The sequence below is a fragment of the Salmo trutta genome, chromosome 21, assembly GCF_901001165.1.
Source record: "Salmo trutta chromosome 21, fSalTru1.1, whole genome shotgun sequence".
NCBI lineage: Eukaryota > Metazoa > Chordata > Actinopteri > Salmoniformes > Salmonidae > Salmo > Salmo trutta.
Genome location: NC_042977.1, coordinates 25,764,693 through 25,782,037, shown reverse-complemented (window position 1 = coordinate 25,782,037; position 17,345 = coordinate 25,764,693). Strand labels below are relative to the sequence as shown.

The following is a 17,345-nucleotide window of genomic DNA, read 5'->3' as shown; positions in this document are numbered from 1 at the left end:
AGAACTGGTGGAGTGATGTCAAACATGCAGCTAACACAGGCATATGGAAATGTCTGCTCTACCCAAAAGAGGCAAGTAGATGGGGAAAAAAGTAAGGAACTTGTATGTCGGCCCTGTATTAAAGAACATAAATGGTTCAAGAAAAGTGTGATAAATAAAAACATATACCAATTTCATTTAAGGACCAAAAAACTGACAGCTGTGCCATATAAATGGCAAAATAGTTTCGATGTACCCATTCCATGGCACAAGGTTAATGAATTGATACGCAAAACAACGCCGGATTCAAAACTTCGAATTTTTCAATTGAAATTATTATACAAAATTCTCGCAACCAATAGAATGTTATATATATGGGGGATACAATCTTCCCAGCTCTGCAGATTTTGCTGTGAGGAGGCCGAGTCATTAGATCATTTATTTTGGTATTGTCCATATTTAGCTCGTTTTTGGTCACAGGTCCAGGAATGGCTGAAGAATTGCAACATTTGCCTAGAATTAATGCTGCAGATAGCAATACTGGGTGATTTGAAAAGCCATAGTCAATCAATCAATCAATCAATAATATTATAATTATTTTAGCAAAAATGTTTATTTTTAACTTACAATCTGTAGAAGCTATGAGAATAGAAAGGTTCAATTGTTTTGTGAAGCATCACAGCACAGTTGAAAAATATATGTCAAATAGAAATCCGAAACGGATGATGTTGAGAGATAGATGGGAAGGGTCTGTAAAATGTATATAGGTTCAGAACTTTTGTGAAATAGCACAGTTACAAATAGAAATCAAACTGGATGGACATCAGAAATAGAGGAAGGACTAAAAACAAACAAAAAATAACTATTGTAAAATAGACTGTGTCTGTAAAATGTGTATAAGATGAATAAATTGAAGGTAAAAGCCGAAGTGTTTATTAGTTTACTCCAATTGGGGGATCGGTGGTAGGGTTTGCGGGGAATAATAATAAAGGTATATTCTTTAAAAAAGTATGTGTGTCTATATAGGTATGTGTATGTATATATGTGTATATGTATGTATGTATGTATGTATGTATGTATGTATGTATGTATGTATGTATGCGTGTATGGATATATATATTTACACAAAAAATATGGGGGATTGGAAATGATGCAGACAATTAGATTGATGGAAGCAATATTCTTTCCACAATATTAAGCTGATCCACTCCTAAAATAAAAAGTACAAAAATAAATTTAAAAAGTATTGACTCAGGGGTGGGAATACTTATGTAAATTAGATATTTCTGTATTTCATTTTCAATACATTTGAAAAACAAATTGTACTCAGTTATTATGTCATGGCTTTAGAAGCTTCTGATAGGCTAATTGACATAATTTGAGTCAATTGGAGGTGTACCTGGGGATGTATTTCAAGGCCTACCTTCAAACTCACTGCCTCTTTGCTTGACATCATGGGAAAATCAAAAGAAATCAGCCAAGACCTCAGAAAAAAAATTGTAGACCACACAAGTCTGGTTCATCCTTGGGAGCAATTTCCAAACGTCTGAATGTACCACGTTCATCTGTACAAACAATAGTACGCAAGTATAAACACCATGGGACCACGCAGCCGTCTTACCGCTCAGAGATTAACATACTTTGGTGCAAAAAGTGCAAATCAATCCCAGAACAACAGTAAAGGACCTTGTGAAGATGCTGGAAGAAACAGGTACAAAAATATCTATATCCACAGTAAAACAAGTCCTATATCGACATAACCTGAAAGGCCACTCAGACTACATTTTGCAACTGCACATGGGCACAAAGATCGTACTTTTTGGAGAAATGTCCTCTGGTCTGATGAAACAAAAATAGAACTGTTTGGCCATAATGACCATTGTTATGTTTGAAGGAAAAAGGAGGAGGCTTGTAAGCTGTTAATTTTTTGTTTATCTGTCGGCCCCAGCCGCGAACTCAGGCTCTGTGTGTAGTTAACCGACCCTCTCTGCCCATTCATTGCCATTTTAGCTGTTGTTGTTTTAGCTGATCAGCTGTTGTTGTCTCACCCGTTGTTGTCTAGCTAGCTCTCCCAATCAACACCTGTAATTACTTTATGCCTCGCTGTATGTTTCTCTCAAATGTCAATATGCCTTGTATACTGTTGTTTAGGTTAGTTATCATTGTTTTAGTTTACAATGGAGCCCTTAGTTCCACTCATCATACCTCTGATACCTCCTTTGTCCCACCTCCCACACATGCGGTGACCTCACCCATTATAACCAGCATGTCCAGAGATACAACCTCTCTTAACATCACTCAATGCCTAGGCTTACCTCCGCTGTACCCGCACCCCACCATATCCCTGTCTGCACATTATGCCCTGAATCTATTCTACCACGCCCAGAAATATGCTCCTATATTCTTTGTCGGCAATGCTCTAGGCGACTAGTTTCAATAGCCTTTAGCCGTACCCTCATCCTACTCCTCCTCTGTTCCTCGGGTGATGTGGAGGTAAACCCAGGCCCTGCGTGTCCCCAGGCACCCTCATTTGTTGACTTCTGTGATCGAAAAAGCCTTGGATTCATGCATGTCAACATCAGAAGCCTCCTCCCTAAGTTTGTTTTACTCACTGCTTTAGCACACTCCGCCAACCCTGATGTCCTTGCCGTTTCTGAATCCTGGTTTAGGAAGGCCACCAAAATTTCTGAGATTTCCATACTCAACTACAACTTTTTCCGTCAAAATAGAACTGCCAAAGGGGGAGGAGTTGCAATCTACTGCAGAGATAGCCTGCAAAGTTCTGTCATACTTTCCAGGTCTAAACCCAAACAGTTCAAACTTCTAATTTTAAAAATGAATCTCTCCAGAAATAAGTCTCTCACTGTTGCCGCCTGCTATCAACCCCCCTCCGCACCCAGCAGTGCCCTGGACACCATTTGTGAATTGATCGCCCCCCATCTAGCCTCAGAGTTCGTTCTGTTAGGTGACCTAAACTGGGATATGCTTAACAGCCCGGCAGCCCTACAATCTAAGCTAGATGCCCTCAATCTCACACAAATCATCAAGGAACCCACCAGGTACAACCCCAAATCTGTAAACATGGGCACCCTCATAGAGATTATCCTGACCAACTTGCCCTCTAAATACACCTCTGCTGTTTTCAATCAGGATCTCAGCGATCACTGCCTCATTGCCTGTATCCGCTATGGGTCTGCGGTCAAACGACCACCCCTCATCACTGTCAAACGCTCCCTAAAAAACTTCTGCGAGCAGGCCTTTCTAATTGACCTGGCCCGGGTATCCTGTAAGAATATTGACCTCATCCCGTCAGTCGAGGATGCCTGGTCATTCTTTAAAAGTAATTTCCTCACCATCTTAGATAAGCATGCCCCGTTCAAAAAATGCAGAACTAAGAACAGATATAGCCCTTGGTTCACTCCAGACCTGACTGCCCTTGACCAGCACAAAAACATCCTGTGGCGGACTGCAATAGAATCGAAAAGTCCCCACGATATGCAACTGTTCAGGGAAGTCAGGAACCAAGACACGCAGTCAGTCAGGAAAGCAAAGGCTAGCTTTTTCAAGCAGAAATTTGCATCCTGTAGCTCTAACTCCAAAAAGTTTTGGGACACTGTAAAGTCCATGGAGAACAAGAGCACCTCCTCCCAGCTGCCCACTGCACTGAGGCTTGGTAACACAGTCACCACCAATAAATCCATGATAAATCCATGATAATTCCTCCTGGCTACTCCAACCCCGGCCAACAGCTCCGCAGCTACTCGCCCAAGCCTCCCCAGCTTCTCCTTCACCCAAATTCAGATAGCAGATGTTCTGAAAGAGCTGCAAAACCTGGACCTGTACAAATCAGCTGGGCTAGACAATCTGGACCCTCTCTTTCTAAAACTTTCCGCCGCCATTGTTGCAACCCCTATTACCAGCCTGTTCAACCTCTCTTTCATATTGTCCGAGATCCCTAAAGATCGGAAAGCTGCCGCGGTCATCTCCCTCTTCAAAGGGGGTGACACCCTAGACCCAAACTGTTACAGACCTATTTCCATCCTGCCCTGCCTATCTAAAGTTTTCGAAAGTCAAGTTAATAAACAGATCACTGACCATTTCGAATCCCACCGTACCTTCTCCACTGTGCAATCCGGTTTCCGAGCCGGTCACGGGTGCACCTCAGCCACGCTCAAGGTACTAAACGATATCATAACCTCCATTGATAAAAGACAGTACTGTGCAGCTGTCTTCCTCGACCTGGCCAAGGCTTTCGACTCTGTCAATCACCGTATTCTTATCGGCAGACTCAATAGCCTTGGTTTCTCTAATGACTGCCTCGCCCGGTACACCAACTACTTTGCAGACAGAGTTCAGTGTGTCAAATCGGAGGGCATGTTGTCCGGAACTCTGGCAGTCTCTATGGGGGTACCACAGGATTCAATTCTCGGGCCGACTCTTTTCTCTGTATATATCAATGATGTCGGTCTTGCTGCGGGCGATTCCCTGATCCACCTCTACGCAGACGACACCATTCTGTATACTTCTGGCCCTTCCTTGGACACTGTGCTAACAAACCTCCAAACGAGCTTCAATGCCATACAACACTCCTTCCGTGGCCTCCAACTATTCTTAAAAGCTAGTAAAACCAAATGCATGCTTTTCAACCGTTCGCTGCCCGCCCGACTAGCATCACCACCCTGGATGGTTCCGACCTAGAATATGTGGACAACTATAAATACCTAGGTGTCTGGCTAGACTGTAAACTCTCCTTCCGGACTCATATTAAATATCTCCAATCCAAAATCAAATCTAGAATTAGCTTTCTATTTCGCAACAAAGCCTCCTTCATTCATGCCACCAAACTTACCCTAGTAAAACTGACTATCCTACCGATCCTCGACTTCAGCGATGTCATCTACAAAATAGCTTCCAATACTCTACTCAGCAAACTGGATCCAGTCTATCACAGTGCCATCCATTTTGTTACCAAATCACCTTATACCACCCACCACTGCGACCTGTACGCTCTAGTCCGCTAGCCCTCGCTACATATTCATCGCAGACCCACTGGCTCCAGGTTATCTATAAATCTCTGCTAGGTAAAGCTCTGCATTATCTCAGCTCACTGGTCACGATAACAACACCCACCCGTAGCACACGTTCCAGCAGGTATATCTCACTGATCATCCCCAAAGCCAACACCCCATTTGGCCGCCTTTCCTTCCAGTTCTCTGCTGCCAGTGACTGGAACGAATTGCAAGAATTGCTGAAGTTGGAGACTTTTATTTCCCTCACCAACTTTAAACATCAGCTACCTGAGCTGCTAACCGATCGCTGCAGCTGTACATAGTCCAGCTGTAAATTGCCCACCCAATCTACCTACCTCTTCCCCATACTGTTTTTATTTACTTTTCTGCTCTTTTGCACACCAGTATTTCAACTTGCACATCATCATCTGCTCATTTATCACTCCTGTGTTAATCTGCTAAATTGTAATTATTCACTCCTGTGGCCTATTTATTGCCTACCTCCTCATGCCTTTTTGCACACACTGTATATAGACTTTCTATTTTCTACTGTGTCATTGACTTGTTTATTGTGTTATTGGCTTGTTTGTTGTTTATTCCATGTGTAACTCTGTGTTGTTGTCTGTGTCACACTGCTTTGCTTTATCTTGACCAGGTCGCAGTTGTAAATGAGAACTTGTTCTCAATAGACTACCTGGTGAAATATATATTTTTTAAATAAAAGCCGAAAGAACACGATCCCAACCGTGAAGCACGTGGGTGGAAGCATCATGTTGTGGGGGTGCTATGCTGCAGGAGGGACTGTTGCACGTCACAAAATAGATGGCAACATGAAGAATGAAAATTATGTGGATATATTGAAGCGACATCTCAAGACATCAGTCAGGAAGTTATAGCTTGTTAGCAAATGGGTCTTCCAAATGGACAATGACCCCAAGCATACTTCCAAAGTTGTGTCAAAATGGCTTAAGGACAACAAAGTCAAGGTATTGGAGTGGCCATCACAAAGCCCTGACCTCAATCCTATAGAAAATATGTGGGTAGAACTGAAAAGCCGTGTGTGAGCAAGGAGGCCTACAATCCTGTTTCAGTTACACAAACTCTGTCAGGAGAAATGGGCCAAAATTCACCCAACGTATTGTGGGAAGCTTGTTGAAGGCTACCCGAAACATTTGACCCAAGTTAAACAATTCAAATGCAATGCTACCAGACACTATTTGAGTGTATGTAAACTTCTGACCCACAGGGAATGTGGTGAAAGAAACAAAAGCTGAAATAATTAATTCTCTCTACTATTATTCTGACATTTCACATTCTTCAAATAAAGTGGTGATCCTAACTGACCTAAAACAGGGAATGTTTACTTGGATTAAATGTCAGGAATTGTGAAAAACTGAGTTTAAATGTAGTTGGCTAAGGTGTATGTAAACTTCCGACTTCAATTGTATTTAATCAAATTTGAATTCAAGCTGTAACACAACAAAAGGTGGAATAAGTCAAGGGGTATGTATACTTTCTGAAGGCACTGTAGCATGGGCAATTGTTGCTATAAGCATTAGGTTCACACAGGATATTCATTCTATTGCTACATCACTCAACATGGTTGTATTAAGAGTGTCAGCAGAACTACATGTAGCTACAGATAACTGTCATTGAGATATAGTGAATATCGCTCTGCAGGTTCTCTCTCTACGCTCCATTTCAGGAAATAGGAAACTTCTACCCTGAAAACACCCACATCTGTCTTTTGCAGTGTAGCTAAACATGATTCCAGGCTAACAGCATATGAATCAAATATCCAATATTTTCCACAAATATACCAGGAAAAATTTATAGAAAATAGTTAATTGATTGTCCTTGTATGCAATTCAAGGGTAAGGGTGTTGCAACTATTCATTCTGATTAGTTGAGGGCCACAAAACAGATTAGCAATTGATTAGATTCTAATGTTGCTAATTATGATGCTAATTGGAGAGAAATACTCTGTGGACCTTGAGACTACATCTGAGGCCGTGGCTTACATTATGACGAGTTGTGTACTGTAGCTTAGACCTATGCATATGCCTCCCCCTTTTCCCCTGCACTAAGTTCAAGAGTCATGTCGGACTCTAAGGATAATTATGATTTTAATTATACTTTGGCTTAGCTGTACAGCTAAGCCAATCTGTAGCTTACAGTTAACTAGCTAAATCAGCTACTAGCCTGAAACATAGATTTTACCTATCCCAAGCCAGCACTATACAATTAGATGTATGCTAGAGAAATACAATTACTGGTCACTTCACTACAGTATCTATGATTGAGAAGGCTGGCCTTGCACTTCAATATCAAGTCACTAGCTAACACAGCTCCGGGCATGTCAGGGCATTGCCCTCAACACTAGGCTACTGGGGGATACAGTAGCTAGCTGGGCTTAACCTCAAATACACAAGCTCAGCTTGCTACTTTTATGCTCAAAAGTTTGGACCCTTGCATTGCTGTAAGTGCAGCTTTATATTTGGAAGTTTATTCTGTAGGTCTTTTCAAGACCAAGGTCTGTTGTGTTTTGTTCATCTGGCCATTTGTTTACAAAATCTGCTAACAATTACACTCAGCAAAGACAAAATCTCTGAAATGCTACATCCTGCTTGTTGTTGGAAATTTGGCAACAATGACATTTTGAGATATTTCTGTAGACAACGCATGAACTATCTTCACTGACAACGCTGGTTATAGTGGGAGTAAGACATTACAGGACCAACAGGAATGCACCACATACTGGTCAAATGAGATTAGCACAGATATGTCTTTCACAAGACTCATCTCTCAGGGTTTGAGATCTATAAAACCTAGCAGGTGGTTTTTGCTCCCCACCAAGAATCTCACTTGACTTGGCTTCCAGTATCCTCTTCCCTCTGTGGAGACTGGAGGGCAAGGAAAGGAGGAAAGACCACCCATTGTGGAGTTTTAGTAAATCTCAGGAGAGGATGGTGAGAATGATTGCTCATTACAGGATTAGCAGTATACAGAGAATGACTCAAGGGAAAGCTTGACGTGGGTCTGGCACATTGAGTCATTGACTTCCCCACTGCATAAGGCATTAGTGAAGAGGTATCTACTACTGTAGCTAGCAGAGACAGACTGTCCCAGTGAGTCTTTTAAACCTTCCCTCCTCTGGATCAAATAGAACTCAGGAGAATTCCTTTGGCATTTCAATGGAGGGAATTATGCATACATTTAGCATGGATCTCTCTAATCATAAGGTAATGAGCCGCAGCTGACATATACACTACATGACATTTTAGAATAGCAGCCTACATACACCCTTATGTATTCTATACAAATCAGCAGCTGCAGAAAATCCAACCCTTCCTCTACACATTAGGTGGATATTTTTCAGCAGAACCATCACATATTTTCCTGTTCTTTAGCCAGTTACATATTTTGAGGCACTAACACAGCCAATTGCTAGACTGCAGTGAATTGATCATGGAGCAGTGAAATTATTCCACTGCTAATTATTCCACAGGAAATTATTCCACAGGATTTCACTCTCCTGTTTAGTTCCATCTGAGAGCTGGAGCTATGAGTGCCTATGAAAAGCACTATGGTAATTTGATATATACCTTGGTGATAATAAAAAGGACACCTCCAATAAAGCTCAAACAATTAAACCATTGAAAATATGGCAGCAGTGCTCTCACTCTTGCATTTCCCTGGCCGTAGAGAGGCTCTGAAGCAGCGCGAATAAAACATAAATGAACTCACACTTTTTCACAGCAGCAGCGCTCACCACAGGCAAAAGCAGCTTCAGAGGATCCAACAGCAGAGGCAGCAGCAGTAGCACGACAGACCATAGCAGATGTGAAAGCTATGACAACAGAGAGAGAGAGAGATGGATTGAAAGTGCCTGAACAATTTGCCCTTACCTTTCTTCTCCAAACAGATGATAAGGTATGTGAACAGTGAGCTGTGAACAGATTCTCCCCTATCTGTCTACTGCTGCTCCCAATCCACCTCAGTGGAGTCATCTCCCCAATCCGCCAGGTTGCTGCCTCACTTGCCTGCTGCAGCTCTGGAGTGGTGCTCTGATTGGCCGACTAACAACACACTGGTACACATAGACACACACGGATGCTCTCACACTCTTTCTCTCTCTTACGCACACATGCATGCACACACTGTCATCTCAGCATTTTCCTCACATTTTTTACTCTCTCCCACACACAAACACACATGCGCGCACGCTCGCACACACACACACACACACACACACACACACACACACACACACACACACACACACACACACACACACACACACACCACTCTTTCTTTCTCTACATCTGCTGCCTCAGGGACTGGGCTAAGGTGTAACAAGCTCAAAGCAAAGGGGTGAATTTGCTTTAAGGAGAGTGTCGCTCCTAAAGGAATCCTGGTGAATAATATAAGACTGAGAGGGAGGGGGAGGGAAGAGTTATGTGCAGCAAAGAGCGTGAAGCCCCACCAGACCACAGGACATTTTTAACTGAGATGACAGTGAATGTGTCAGCACATAAAACATAAATGTGAGGGAAGGTTGCACATAGTATTGTGGAAGCAAGCAGAGAGTCGAGAATGTGATAAAACAAAGGGCTTACGGGAGGAAGAAACGGTTTACCTACCAAAGCCCCAAAGTCATCAAACCTTCACAGTTGACTCCCATGCCATCCATCATCTTCCCCCCACATAGTCGAAGGATAGGGAGGTGATTTATCTTTTCAGCCTCATTTATTTATTTACCTCTGCCAACATTATCAGTGGCCCTGTTGGTGGGCCCCAGGTTGAGTTATGTAAAACCATAGGGAAGACTGGGGTTGGTTGTCACACTTTTTACTGTAGTGTGTATTTCTCAGCACCAGTATATCTTACACTGATCTTTTTAATATTGGGAGAAAGACCAAGGTCTTGGGTTGAAATTCCAGCACAGAGTTATAAGCTATCAAACACACTCTGTCCACTTGTGACAACCAGCCCCATATTTGATCAAATGATATTCATAACAAAATGTAGCATTTTATGCTGTGAGAATAACAGACTGTATGCAATTTTGAGTAAATGTGTGTGTGTGTGTGTATGCATGTCTTTGCACATGTATGTGTGTGTGGGGGGGTGTGTGACAGAAGAAATATGTGTGAGAAGATGGCTGATGTTTTATGTGCTCCGAACCAACTGTTTTCTTTTCATTTTTTGTTGTTGTTTGTAACTTATTTTAACTGATTTTGTACATAATGTTGCTGCTCTGTAATTACTTGTTCCTTTAATTATTTATTCTTATTCATATTTTTTTAAACTGCATTGTTGGTTAAGGGCTTGTAAGTAAGCATTTCACTGTAAGGTCTAAACTTGTTGTATTCGGCGCATGTGACTAATAAAATGTAATTTGAAGGGAGCTTTATAAAGCACAAGCACAAAAGAGCTTGGGATTCATTATAATGGAGTTGATGGCAGGGGCATACTAGGGTTGAATAGTGGGAATCCGGTTATCAAGATTTACCATGATTTACCGCCCAAAACCAATCCCTTTCCCAGAAACTGGTAAGTTCTAACAAATTATTTATATGAACAAAATGGGGTGAAATGGAACTGCTAAATTACAGTATATGCAATGTCTAAATCTGACTTCTCTACAACCTCTGCATGATGAATCAACGCTCAGGGTGGGGACAGACCCATTTCAGTATGGAGCACAGTTCACAATGCATGTAGAGCTATCATTTCATCATGGTACCTTCTTGTGACAGGTATGCCAACATTTGATGCAGCAAAGCCTATGCTACTGTAATATAAAGACCGAATGCGCGTCTAATTTACTCATCTCCATCTGGTTTTCGGGGGTCACCTTGTTTTTTAATTATACATTTAGCTAATGAATGATGGGTTATGCATAATAAGCTTCTAACTTTATAGCCTCTGTCTCTTGCGCAATACGCAAGCACCTGTGCTCCGCTGGCCTCTCCTTAAAAAAACGCTCCTTAGCTCTTGGAGTAGCAGCAGAAAAAGTGGCGTGTGTCTCTCTCCATCGCCTATTCTTCTGTTGTTGTCTCTGTGTCTTGTCTGGTGTGTCTCTCTCCATCGCCTATTCTTCTGTTGTTGTCTCTGTGTCTTATCTGGTGTGTCTCTCTCCATCGCCTATTCTTCTGTTGTTGTCTCTGTGTCTTGTCTGGTGTGTCTCTCTCCATCACCTATTCTTCTGTTGTTGTCTCTGTGTCTTGTCTGGTGTGTCTCTCTCCATCACCTATTCTTCTGTTGTTGTCTCTGTGTCTTATCTGGTGTGTCTCTCTCCATCACCTATTCTTCTGTTGTTGTCTCTGTGTCTTGTCTGGTGTGTCTCTCTCCATCACCTATTCTTCTGTTGTTGTCTCTGTGTCTTGTCTGGTGTGTCTCTCTCCATCACCTATTCTTCTGTTGTTGTCTCTGTGTCTTGTCTGGTGTGTCTCTCTCCATCACCTATTCTTCTGTTGTTGTCTCTGTGTCTTATCTGGTGTGTCTCTCTCCATCACCTATTCTTCTGTTGCTGTCTCTGTGTCTTATCTGGTGTGTCTCTCTCCATCACCTATTCTTCTGTTGCTGTCTCTGTGTCTTGTCTGGTGTGTCTCTTTAGTTTTGCAATTCAAAACGGCCAAAGGGATACTGGGGTAGCTTAACTTGTTTTGGGCCTGTGTCTGGGTCACCTAGCCATCCTCCTCCCTACAAGTTGCCCCTGGCTGCTGATGTTCTAAATGCTCCACTGGCCTGCTGTTCTCATCTGTCCTCATCCTTGTCTCATCTGCATGATTTAGTTTAAAGTTACTACCTGGGCAAACATGACAGATAAGAATCAACATAACCCCTAGGCTATATGAATAGACATAAGCCCCCCAAAAATACATGTAGAATGTAATAATTTATAAGACCACTAAGATTAATTTAATTTGATCAGTTCTACCAGCTAATGGTAGATTACATATCATTTGAGGACACATAGCTTAAGGCGTCTGTATTTTCAATATGTTGTTCACCTACAATCTAACCACAAAGCTGGCAATCTTTTCCCCTCTCTTTCTGGCTGCCCTCCCCGTCACTTCTATGTTCAAGTTCAAGTTTGTATATTTGTCATATACAGTGCATTCGGAAAGTATTCAGACCGCTTGAATTTTTCCAGATTTTGTTACGTTATAGCCTTATTGTAAAATGTATTAAATTGCCTCATCAATCTACACACAATACCCCATAATGACAAAGCAAAAACAGGTTTAAAGAAGAAAAAAAATTCTAGCTACAGAAATGAAACCCATCAAATACACTCGCTAATAGGTTATAAGACCTAACATCCTTGGCATGCTCATTCACTAAATATACTGTTAAATAACTCTAAGTGACACCCAATAGGTTAAAGATGCACTATGTAGAATTCGCTCTGCCATTTCCTGGTTGCTAAAATTCTAATAGTTCACCTAATTTCAGTTTATGTGACAAAACAAGTAAGTACAGGGTAGAGAATAGTTTTACCACCTAAATCACTGTGAAATATATTTTCCATAACCAAACATATTGTATTTTCAGCTGTTTGAAGTTGTAAAACCATAGGGAAGACTGGGGTTGGTTGTCACACTTTTTACTGTAGTGTGTATTTCTCAGCACCAGTATATCTTACACTGATCTTTTTAATAACCTCTTACATCTAGACGTTCCGCTAGCGGAACACCTGCTCCAATATCCAATGATAGGCGTGGCGCGAAATACAAACTCCTCGAAAATCCGAAAGTTCAATTTTTCAAACAGATGACTATTTTACACCATTTTAAAGACAAGACTCTCCTTTATCTAACCACACTGTCCGATTTCAAAAAGGCTTTACAGCGAAAGCAAAACATTAGATTATGTCAGCAGAGTACGCAGCCAGAAATAATCAGACACCCATTTTTCAAGCTAGCATATAATGTCACAAAAAACAAAACCACAGCTAAATGCAGCACTAACCTTTGATGATCTTCATCAGATGACACTCCTAGGACATTATGTTATACAATACATGCATGTTTTGTTCAATCAAGTTCATATTTATATCAAAAACCAGCTTTTTACATTAGCATGTGACGTTCAAAACTAGCATTCCCACCGAACACTTCCGGTGAATTTACTAAATTACTCACGATAAACGTTCACAAAAAACATAACAATTATTTTAAGAATTATAGATACAGAACTTCTTTATGCAATCGCGGTGTCCGATTTTAAAATAGCTTTTCGGTGAAAGCACATTTTGCAATATTCTGAGTAGATAGCCCGGCCATCATGGCTAGCTATTTTGACACCCACCAAGTTTGGTACTCACCAAACTCAGATTTACTATAAGAAAAATTGGATTACCTTTGCTGTTCTTCGTCAGAATGCACTCCCAGGACTTCTACTTCAATAACAAATGTTGGTTTGGTTCCAAATAATCCATAGTTATATCCAAATAGCGGCGTTTTGTTCGTGCGTTCAAGACACTATCCGAAGGGTAAATAAGGGTTACGCGCCCAACGCGTTTCGTGACAAAAAAATTCAAAATATTCCATTACCGTACTTCGAAGCATGTCAAACGCTGTTTAAAATCAATTTTTATGCGATTTTTCTCGTAAAAAAGCAATAATATTCCGACCGGGAAACCCTGTTTTCGTTCAAAGACTGAAAATAAAAACATGGAGTCGTCTTGTGCACGCACGCACCAGTCTCATTGTTCTCAGATCGACCACTTACCAAATGCGCTACTGTTTTTCAGCCATGGCCTGCAAAGTCATCATTCAACGTTCTGGCGCCTTCTGAGAGCCTATGGGAGCGTTAGAAAATGTCACGTTACAGCAGAGATCCCCTTTTTTGGATAGAGATGATCAAGAAGGCCAAGAAATGGTCAGAGAGGGCGCTTCCTGTTTGGAATCTTCTCAGGTTTTGGCCTGCCAAAGGAGTTCTGTTATACTCACAGGCACCATTCAAACAGTTTTAGAAACTTTGGAGTGTTTTCTATCCAAAGCTAATTTAATTATATGCATATTCTAGTATCTGGGCAGGAGTAATAATCAGATTAAATCGGGTACGTTTTTTATCCGGCCGTGAAAATACTGCCCCCTGGGAGAAAGACCAAGGTCTTGGGTTGAAATTCCAGCACAGAGTTATAAGCTATCAAACACACTCTGTCCACTTGTGACAGCCAGCCCCAGATTTGATCAAATGATATTCATAACAAAATTCTGCATTTTATGTCGTGAGAATAACAGACTGTATGCAATTTTGAGTAAATGTGTGTGTGTGTGTATGCATGTCTTTGCACATGAATGTGTGTGTGTGGGGGTGTGTGACAGAAAAAATATGTGTGTGAGAAAATGGCTGACGTTTTACGTGCTCCGAACCAACTGTTTTCTTTTCATTTTTTGTTGTTGTTTGTAACTTATTTTAACTGATTTTGTACATAATGTTGCTGCTCTTTAATTACTTGTTCCTTTAATTATTTATTCTTATTCATATTTTTTTAAACTGCATTGTTGGTTAGGGGCTTGTAAGTAAGCATTTCACTGTAAGGTCTAAACTTGTTGTATTCGGCGCATGTGACTAATAAAATGTAATTTGAAGGGAGCTTTATAAAGCACAAGCACAAAAGAGCTTGGGATTCATTATAATGGAGTTGATGGCAGGGGCATACTAGGGTTGAATAGCGGGAATCCGGTTACCAAGATGTTCTAAGTGCTCCACTATATAGCCTGCTGTTCTCATCTGTCCTCATCCTTGGCTGATCTGCATTATTTAGTTATTTAGTTTTCCAAAAGGAAAGTAAAAGATGCAAAAACGAAACTTAAGAACAGGAAGCATAGAAGTAGTCCACATAGAACCGATCTACTGCTTCATAGTTTTGCTTTCAATGAGAATGACAGATCTATAAAACACATTTCTATGTGCATTTAGTCAGGTCACCCAAAAAGTTACCAATTGCAGATTTAATTAAGGATGCAGAGCGCTAACACTGACTGATTATCTTTAGCCAACCCTTATGCTGAGCGAGAGTAGCTAGTTAGCTACCACCAACCCTGTACAAACCTGTGGCTAACTCCACTGCTGCTGCACTTTTACTTTCTGGCTGTTCTTTCCTCTGCACCTCATTCACTGCTGCCAGCTCAACCTGCTTGCTTTTTTCCCCTCTCTTTCGGGAGAAGTTCTGAATATTAATTTGCTCTGTGCTATGCTCCAGACTTGAGTGACGGGGATTTTGCTGAGTGATGACATTGACATCTAACAGGTGCTGTAGGAGTGGGATCAATGGACGTGAGTGGTCCTAAAGATTGTCTATTATATTGACAAGATATTGACGAGATAGTCAAGTGACCGCTCTAACAATACTTATCCTCAAAGATGGAAGGCAGTTGGGAAGAGGCGAGATGAGGTCGGACCTTTCTAGCCAATGAGAGGGATGAGACGCGTGTGAACAACAGAGATAGATAGAGGACTCATCTCTGTATCTGTGCCATTAATGTGTCTGTGACAGCATGGGGAGTGCCATTGAGTCGTCAGTTTTCTTCTTCTTCATTGGCTGATTGCTACCAACTCATATGAATCCCCACCCAGTTGACTACTTTAAAATGGTGGAAGCCCTCAATGACAATGTACATGCTAAAACAAGTTATATCCATGATGAGTCCTCTATCTATCTCTATGACAACAGACACAACTCTGATATAAAGTCATTTTATCTTGATTTTGATTAAATGCCACGTGCGTCCACTTATATTAGTGCATTCCAAACAACCTAACCATTACGAAACTTCTATTCGATCAAATAAGCCTCACGTAGCAAATTAGCAATTACATTTTTTGTTGACTTCCATGCAAAAATTCCTCACTCGTGGGCTTATTTTCGTGGAGAGATTTTGGGCCGAGTAAAACCTTTCGCTTCGGCTCTTCCTCTCTGGCAGTCCACTGCATTGTGAAATCTCGCCCAATCACAGCAGGCACCGTGTCGATCCTTGGGATGTCCCTACCCTGAACCCTACCTCTAACCTTAAACCATACCCTTGCCTAAACCTTAACCATAACCATAACCCCAACCTAACCTTAACCCTTACCTAAACCATTTTAAATTTGAACTTCAATGCGGTAGGGACGTCCCAAGGATTCTGGATAGCAAGGAACCTGCAGTGTCTGCTACTGCCTAGCGCAGTATATTGTATTGTTTTTGTCAATCATTTTATACTGCCTAGTGCAGGTTATGTGTGGTTATGGAAACTCATAACTGAAATCATTATAATTATTTATAAAATGTTTTAACATCTATATGTTCAGGGCTAATCGCCCGGGCCTAATGAGACCCCTGGGTGATTTCTTTCACCTATGAAAAACACAGAAATTCTCCTCAACTCGGTGTTTTGTCATACTGACATGAATTGACAAGGTGGATGAGTTCTACGAAAGAAGTCACACATTTTAACCTTAAAAATATTTCACAGTGCCATTTGGATTGGGAGTAATAACAAACAACCCGTGAGTCAATCAATCCTGGTCTTCCCTACACATAAAACAAAAAATGATAGCAAAGAGCACCTGTTGTACTGTGCCTGTCACGCTAGTTGATATTTGAAAGACAATGACGAGGCTTTAGGATATAACTGCAACATATAATTGAATGAGAGGGTTAGAATGTACTATTGGGAGGTCCTTTAAAAGCATTTTTCCAATGTATGGCAACTACATCAGCATGTCACATAGAATGATCGCTCATCAAATAAATCAACATTTAATGCAAACTTGTTTAACTAAACCCTTGAGACACAGTAATTCCTTAACAATGAGTGGACCTGACAAGGTCCCATTATCCACTATCAGCTTAGTTCGGCATTACTGTTACGTGCTGTCAGGGCATATTTAGAAGGAAAGAAGACATAAATTACACGACCTGACTTAAATAGGTAGGCCCAATCACAATTACATATCATTTAAGTATGAGAAGTCAAGATATGAAGAAGAGAGAGGATATGTAATATCTTCAAAGTGGAAAATTGGTATATTACGTGATATTAGCACTGTAGGGCCCCATAGTTTTACCTGGTCACATAGTCAGCAAAACTCCTGGCCTTTGTTATTATATGCAATATGCCTGTGTATCCAAATTATGATTCATGTATTATTTGTCTAAGCTTTCACAATGTCTTTTAGTAATTTAAATTAATAAATTGCAGTGGGTTTAGTGATGAAAGCTTTTCATCATGCACATGTTCCATGCTTTCCTTCCAGTCAGCTAGGCAGCTGGCAATTTAGAAGAGGGGGGCATGCACATGGTGGAGCCTTCTCTTATCTTTTGAAATTGTGTATAAATGTCACATTGAAATTCCA

At 41.0% G+C, this 17,345-nt stretch overlaps 1 protein-coding gene across 3 annotated transcripts in view; it reads right to left on the bottom strand.

Moving 5' to 3' along the window:
• cdh18a (cadherin 18, type 2a) overlaps positions 1-17,345 on the bottom strand; it is a 79,925-nt gene that overhangs the window by 49,482 nt on the left and 13,098 nt on the right. The window contains exon 2 of one of the 3 annotated variants that reach the window (XM_029704913.1): positions 8,736-8,838. The exons of 1 other annotated variant lie outside the window; for it this stretch is intronic. The gene's annotated coding sequence lies outside the window, so the exon portion shown is untranslated. Of the gene's footprint in view, positions 1-8,735; positions 8,839-8,896; positions 9,009-17,345 lie in introns of those variants that run through there. One more of the 3 variants, XM_029704912.1, reaches the window with a different exon arrangement.